The following is an 8,433-nucleotide window of genomic DNA, read 5'->3' as shown; positions in this document are numbered from 1 at the left end:
AAATTTGGTGGGCATGTGTGTTATTGCTAAAGTTATTCAGAGACAGAGCTCTGGCCTCAGGTGTGGCTTAGGGACTCTATAGCGCCACCTAGTGCATTGTCTGTTGTGGTTGACACAAACATTCACGAAAATTAACCAAATTTGGTGGGCTCGTGTGTTATTGTTTTTGCTAGTCAAAGACAGAGCTCTGGCCGAGGGTGTGGCTTAAGGACTCAATAACGCCATCTAGCGCATTGTCTGTTGTGGTTGACACGTACAGTACATTCACAAAAATGAACCAAATTTGGTGGGCATGTGTTTTGTTCTAGCTATTCAGAGACAGTGCTCTGGCTGAGGGTGTGGCTTAGGGACTCTATAGCGCCACCTAGTGTGTTACCTGTTGTGGTTGACATACATTCACGAAAATGAATCAAATTTGGTGAGCTTGTTTGTTATTACTGCCGCTAGTCAAAAACAGAGCTCTGGCCTAGGGTGTGGCTTAGGGACTATAGCGCCACCTAGCAGATTGTGTGTTGTTGTTGACGCATACATTCAGGAAAATGAACCAAATTTGGTGGGCATGTGTGTTATTGCTATAGCTATTCAGAGACAGCGCTTTGGCCAAGGGTGTCTTAGAGACTGTATAGCGCCACCTAGCGCATTGTCTGTTGTGGTTGACACACTCATTCACGAAAATGAACCAAATTTGGTGGGCTTGTGCGTTATTGCTATCGATAGTCACAGATAGAGCTCTGGCCTAGGGTGTGGCTTAGGGACTCTATAGCGCCACCTAGCGTGTTGTTTGTTGTGGTTGACACATACATTCAGGAAAATTGACCAAATTTGGTGGGCATGTGTGTTGCTCATGCACATGCCCACCAACACGCACATGTTGCTTTGTTACATTCCGAAATTTCATAGGTCTCCGCACCGCAGGTGCTCGGGCCCGCCATCGCCGCTTGCGGCTATATTTTATACTGTTTCTTCTTTTTCTTTTCTTTCTTTGTCCTGATTCCATTTTCTGAAGTTTCTGAAGTTCCAAACTGAGTAGAGTTGAGATTTCTTCTGCTGTCTGATGAACAGGTTGAACTCTGACCTTTTAGTGTGGATTGCTGGCCTAAATCATTTCACAGTGAACGTTCTACCGCCTGCTGTTGAGGTCAGGAAGAGTCTGTGGACACAGAAACAGACACAACATTGTAACTTCTGGTTTCCAGGGTGACTGTGCAGGTAGGGACTGACCCATCTGACTGAGCAGCTAATACATCATGACAACAATTCCATTCACACACACACACACACACACACACACACACACACACACTTTCTCTCTCTCTCTCACACACACACACACACACACACACACACACACAGACACACACACACACACACAACCACGTGGGCATAACATTTCAGGTGCCAGGTGAATAGTGAATAATGCACATAAGGACTAAATCTTGCAATAGTATGTACTGTACATATACAAATTAGCAAACAAACAGCTGGACAGATACTCTTGACCAGCACATTCACATTAATTCAACATTTACATAATGTACAGCCTGCTTAAGAAGTCATAAACAAGGCTTTTCTCAATGTACTGAGGTCTACTGATGTGCCTTTGTACAATTCAGCTATTAGGAAAACTCATTTTCATATAGGGTCTACTGCCCCCTGCAGGTAACATCCAAATTTGTTAGACGTCAGTTGTTTCTCTATTCAGTCCTTCTAAACGGGATGTTAAAACCTACAATCTTCAAGTATTATTCTAGGTGGCAGGGACCTCTTGACGGGCTAAGCCATGCGTCTTCCCTGTGTTATATATAACCTGATTCCTCTAGTTTAATGCGCTACCAGAAAGACTCGGGGAGGCACAATGAAAGTTAACACGTTTTAATCCATCAAAGGATTTACAAAAGACATAAGCAAAAATGAGTCTTACTCGAGACTGGTCTCGAGACCACTTTTGCGTGGTCTTGGTCTTGTCTCGGAATCGACTTCATTTGGTCTCGGCCTTGTCTTGGTCTCAAGGGGATTTGTGCATAAGCCAAACCACTCATGCTCATCATAAAGCCCAAATCTTTAATGTAACCAATAAGATGCGTCATGTTGTGTCTCCTTATAGTGCTCACCAAAATCATATAATTTATTTATCTATGTAGATAGATATTCTTTGAGTTGCACCTTTATTCTAACTAATGGCATAGAAAACATGATCCCCTGGGCTCCCTTGTAAAATACATTTAATTATCTCAATGGGATATCACCTGGTAAAATAAAGGATAAATAAAAATAAATCAAAATTAATTCAAAATATCATTCAAATATCAGTTGCCTAAGACTGGAACTCAAACTTAGCCTTCCACTCATGGAGCTCTTAAAGTGACAGGCGCTATTTAGCCTCTCTCAGACACTCAATTAAATCTATACATCACTATTATAGTGGGTGTGTTACACTTTCCAAAGGTTTAACTAGTTGTTGGTTTAACATGTGTGTGATGTTTGTCACTGTAAGATTAATCAAAAAAGCCAATCAAACGTCTAATAGTGTTTTCTACTGCGCTAGATGGTTTTCCATCAACAGTTGTAGCGAATGGAACACTTCGAGTGAATTTATCAAAGGTAGAGAATGGTACACTATTGTGAGGTGAACGTCTTTGTATGCGCGAGACAGGATTCAGATTGTAGCGCTAACTTTGTGAACATTCTGAGCAGGCGTCACAGTAACTTATATATCGCTCCAAACCTTTTCCATCACATTTATATCGCTTTAACCCTCGTTAATCCAACTCTGGCAAGCAAATTAACTTTTTACAACAAAACCGACGTTACAGCAATATACTGTAAGTCATTTTCCATCACATGTGTGTCGCACTCACTTTTTGATGCACATAATTTTTAAGCGAATTAACTTTTCAATGGAAAAAGGGCTAGTGTTGGATACAATGGAGTCAATTCAAGACATTTTACATGTTGCAGAGGGGACGCCAGAGTGCGGATATCTCACTCGCAAGATGTAACAATATTTTTGCGGGACATCTGCCAAGGACTTTGCAGCTGCAAAATACAAGGGGCATGAATCATTATTTGCATGAACCTTAACAGACACAGCTTGGGGTCTTGGGGTCTCTCACCATAGCGGTAGGTACAGTATGGTGGGGTCAGGAAGGCCTGCAAGCAATTTTCACGTAGATCTCCGGTTTTACATAGCACGAGTTGTTGCAGCTATGATGCGACTAGCAAGGCTTACCTTCGACAGTGCCTGAAAGGCTTATTATCAGGTGTTGTCTTCACTGCAAAAATATCCCAAATCGAGTGCAAGAACCTGCAAAGTTGAAAACATGGACTAGTATTTTCACCTATACTGAATCTATTTACAGCGGAGTTCATTAACAAAATAAATGAAGCTGAAACTACAAATAAAATTAAACAAGGCAAGAAAATGCAGGGAGAAACGAGCAACCAGACCATTAAAATGCAATGTAAAAATGTCAAATAGAGGTAAAGGCTAAAAAAGCTTGGCCATGAGAGAGGCAGAGCTATCATATAAGCTGACCATCACTGTCAACTCCGTCTGGTTTGTGCAAATTGGAATTCAAACAAATATCAATCTAGACTTCATAAGCACATGACAGTTGGCCAGTTTTTTTTTTTACTTCTTTTTTTGCAGCATAGTCCCAAGGACTAGAATTGTATAGAATTTATGAACTCATGGTTATAACACAGAAAGTTAGAATTTATGAACTCATGGTTATAACACAGCAAGTTAGAATTTATGAACATGTGGTTATAACACAGAAAGGTTGGAGGGAAACCTACTGTAGGTAATAAGCCTAATTAGGTTATGGTTAGTTCAGTTAAATGAGAAATCTTAATTGTTCATGACAAATGAAAAATAGGTCTAGGCCTACTGATAACCATGGCCTGGGTTTTCTTCACATCAGAAAATAAGCCTACCCCAGTCCCGTTGAGGCCTCTTCTTCTTTGGTGGTCACTCGAGATACGTATGACTGGCCTCTCTGTCGAGTTGTCTTATTTGTGGATCCTCAGGTGTCTGTAAAGGCAGATCCACAGATTCTGCTGCACTGTTGGCATTGGATGATCAACGCATAGGCTACTTCCTATTGTAGGCTATGTAAGTATGTAGGCTCAGTAATGTCAGCTCTATTTATGGTTTGAGCAATTTACAAAATGCCAAATAGGTTATCCTACTAGTTTAAGAATTTAATAACAGTACAAAGTAGGCCTAATGAAACGCTTTTTCAAGCCATTACATTTTTGCCACATTCAGCTTCACTTGACACTTCACATTCAGCTTCACTTGACACTTCACATTCAGCTTCACAAACAACGCTACATTTTGGATGCGCTTGAAGGGAGAAGGAAGTTGACGTCATATTAGTTTTCATTAAAATTATGAAGGCAATATATATTAAATCGCCAATTAAGATATTCTGGACACCCCTGTGTATTAGGATATACTGTACATCCCTCTTCTCTCCTTTTATTATATGAGTGAAGAGTTGCATTTTATGCTTTATTTAACATCAAATTATAAAAGTGCTGTAAATGTGACCTGCATGTTTTAAATATTACAGCCTACTTCTGTACGATCTTGCACATTTTACTGACTATCAAACTAAACATGAGTTGTTACAATGTAGCCTAGCTTAAATCACGCTTTTGTCTGTAAATGCTGTCATAGGGACCAAAAAACAACTGCACGAACACTTGAAAAGGGTTGCACCTGCGTTTGCTCTTGGAGGCGTGGTAGCCCCTCTCCCTAGGTACTTCACTCGACTCAAAATTCGTTTCGGATGATAGGTTACTCAATGTGGCGGACCCTCGCGTGAACGCGCAAACGAAGTGGAAGTGTGTAGGGCTAGGGTTTAGTGGCACGTTTCGGAAAGGGCCGTAGTGTCGCAACTTTGAGATATCGATGGCTTTGGTGCAAACAACATCGGATTTTTGGTTTGACCATATCTTCGAAACAGGCATTTTACTTTGGATAGACCATAGCAAAAGGCTATTATAGGAGAGATTAAAGCAACACCATGTAAGTTTTGCTCTCGGGGTCCCCCTACAGTTGGGAAACGGCAATTTCTTCTACATGTCGTAAAATCTGTCACGGTTACACCAGAAGCAAGTTAGACATAGCGTACAGTAGCCTATAGGCTATATTGAGGCTGCACATTAAATATTAAATTATGTGGTAGCCTACTACGATACCAGTTGTGATACATTTGTAAAACTAGGCTTTCAGCTCAGGTATGTGCACGTTCTCGGTATTGGGATGATGTTGGTTATGTTGGTCATTACTTATTTAAAAAAAAAAAAAAACCCGATTAGGCTACGATATTTATGAGCAATAGCCTAATCTAGGGTGGTCATTTTTAGTGTCTTTATAACATTAAAAAAAATCGATGGTCACCAGATATTGTATTCTATGGTAGTGTCGTATTTTTGCACGCCCAAAATGTTTGGAGAGGCAGAGCTCTTATAATATGATGACAGAATCTTACACGTGATAACTTTGTTTTTCAAGATAATTGTTTGGTCAGTAGCCTTTAGGCGGTAGATTTACACGTTGAGCTATAACTAGCACACATAACCAGCTCCCGTGCAGTTTGGTTGGCAGCGTGATGACACTAGAATCTAGTGACTAGATGACAGAGCTAGGATACACGTGCTTTTGTTGATAAGCCGATTTCTGCAGGAGGAGTTCTCACGTCTTGGGCAAACTCGGACTGCCTGCGTTGCGTGTGAAATGTATAGGCCTAGCTATTCCAGGTAGCCTAGCCCATAGCATGCATTTCAGCATATCATCATATGAATATAATTCCATGGGTTTTATTTTTTTTCAAACGCCAAAAGATCACGTAGCTCATGTTTATAAGGCACCAACGCTCGCACAGAATTTGAGGAAGTGGTGGGGGAAGTGGGCCCTATATGCCGTAAAGCAGTCGAATTTTGTAGTTCTTTGGTTCGTACCGGTTCGTACCCGAACCCCATAAGGTTGAAAAACTCCATGGTGTTGCTTTAACGCAACCCCTTTCCAGGTGCTCATGAGCGGTAGCAAAAAATGACGGCAGCCTGTCCGTCAAACAACGAAAACTGGTAGCCTATGGAATTTCTCTGGGAAAAGGCCTATAGGCCTACTGAAGGTTGCGATGAGATACCTCTCTGGGATAGGCCTACGTCTGATCCTTGGTCAAAATATAATTTAGAGACCTAGGTTTTTGCACAAGTGTCTGCTAATAATTATAGCCTATAAACGCACTAAAGCTACTTCCTGAGAAATCCCTTGGCATTTAATGGTAATTTTAGCCTAACACATAGGCATAGCCTAGGCTACTATTAAGTCACAAAAAGCATTCGTTTAGCCTAAGGGAATGGATTAATGACAGCTGACATTTGGCTAGCTGTCTAAACCTGCTTAATGTCTTACCTTGTTTACTGACTGCTGAATGTTGAACTTTTCTTGCTGTTCGCTCGCTGTCACTTTCTCTTTCACTTTCCCCGCCTCGGCAGACTTGTGAGTGACGCGCAACGCTTCTGCGTTGTCTCCACGTAGCCTAATGATGCTGTTACGTTGCCTCGACGGTCAGAATCAGAATGCGAGCCTATTTCACAAGATGTCGCCACTGTGTAAACTAACTTCCTCTGGAACAGCTCAGCCTATAGGAAAGACAGAAACAGGGAGATGTTTTACCCTGCCAATTAAGGCATCATTAACATCAACTAGGCCAGACACCTGGACACTGTGAAATTGGCTCATAGACTGATGAAATATGAATTTGATTTGTTTGGTATTTTCTTGCTTAGATTTTGTAGCCTAATGGTTATCAACAAGACTAGATGTACAGAGCGGTAGCCTATAATATATGACCGCCCCTCAGTTCTGCACATTCTCTCCACAAAAATAAATTAGGCCTACGCGTGCATGTGAACTTGGCTGTGTCTCCTATAGATACAGACGGTTAGAAGGTTGCCGCCCCCTCTGTGGGGGAAAACATGCTAACATCACACATGAAAGTCAATGGGGCTAACTCGCTAGCAGAACACAAATGTTTTCCCCCACGGAGGATGTTTCAGCCATGGTTAACACGGTAACTGGGGGCGGTAACCACGATTATGACGAGATGCCGTCTGTATGTATGTGTGCAATTCATGCATACCTCCTACTCTTGCAGCTCATGTGTGTAAATGTGTATGTATGAGTTTGCTTTTATGTATAGCGTCCGAGGTTCTCATAATAAATGCTACAACATTAGCCTAATAAATAGGAATAATTCCTTGAATTTCCTTTTGGGGATCAATAAAGTATATCTATCAGTGAACTTCTGTGTCTCCTATGTGTGCAATTTATGCATATCTCCTACTCTTGCAGCTCATGTGTGTAAATGTGTATGTATGAGTTTGCTTTTATGTAGCCTACAACAAGCGTCCGAGGTTCTCATAATAAATGCTATAACATAGCCTAATTAATAGTAGTAATTCCTTGAATTTTCCCTTTGGGATCAATAAAGTGTAGCCTATCTATCTATCTATCAGTATTCTTTATTCTTTATTCTTTATCAGGATCCCCATTAGCTTCCCCACAAAGGGGTGCTATCTCCCTGGGGTCCTGTAGTAAAATCTGAATCATTTCAACATTACAAGTATTAAAATGTCACATTGCATTTACATTCCATTAGTAGGCTATTACTGTAAAACTACAAACAGTCTTGCAAACACCATAATAGCAACAGGACAAGATCAATCATTCACATAAGAGCTTAATGTCCAACGGGAGCCTATTCCACATGACAGAGCCCCTGAAGAGTAGGCTAGTTCTTATCATACAGTTTTACAACTGGGACACCCATGGTGGGACACCCAAAAGCCCAAATATATATGTGTGTGCATGTCGGTTTGTGTGGATGTGTGTGTGTGTGTGTGTGTCTGTGTGTGTGTGTGTGTGTGCGTACGTGTGTGTGTGTGGGGGGGGGGGGGGGCGTGTGGATATGTGTGTGTCCGTGCATGTGTGTGTGCATACGTGTGTGTGTGTGTGTGTGTGTGTGTGTCTGTGTCTATCCATGTGTGTGACTGACAGTATCATTGTAGACCAGCAACCCTTCACTCAAAAGCATAATTTACAAGGGTGTGCAGTCACTAAATATGCACATAAATCCATTTATTTTATAGCCCCCCATGGATTAAATTCCACAAAACAACATACTCCCAGGATGGCAGGTTAACATGAAATTTGCTGCAATTGTTAACATTTCATCTGAAGATATAATAGGGGCGAATAACGCCTCTGCAATAAGGGCATCAATGTTAGAATGCTGAGAAAGTACCCTGGTAGTTACCTGTCTGTTCTGTTCTCATGAATAGTTTGAAAGGTCTGGGGGGCGGGGGGGGGGGGGGGGGGGGTGTTCTCTCAAAATAAAAAAATAAAACTCTCTTCAA

General features: G+C 41.4%; 1 long non-coding RNA gene across 1 annotated transcript; it reads right to left on the bottom strand.

Annotated features, from left to right (window-relative positions):
* Positions 1–292: 292 nt before the first annotated feature.
* LOC134069778 (uncharacterized) lies at positions 293–6,493 on the bottom strand. Its single transcript, XR_009936854.1, has 4 exons — positions 6,428–6,493; positions 3,937–4,033; positions 3,230–3,304; positions 293–1,150 (listed from the first exon to the last, which is right to left on the bottom strand). It is a non-coding gene; the product is annotated as an uncharacterized LOC134069778 (long non-coding RNA).
* Between the last annotated feature and the right edge of the window lie 1,940 nt (positions 6,494–8,433).

The sequence above is a fragment of the Sardina pilchardus genome, chromosome 22 (assembly GCF_963854185.1).
Source record: "Sardina pilchardus chromosome 22, fSarPil1.1, whole genome shotgun sequence".
NCBI lineage: Eukaryota > Metazoa > Chordata > Actinopteri > Clupeiformes > Clupeidae > Sardina > Sardina pilchardus.
The sequence above is the reverse complement of the archived record's forward strand: the minus strand, read 5'-3'. Positions and strand labels throughout refer to the sequence as shown.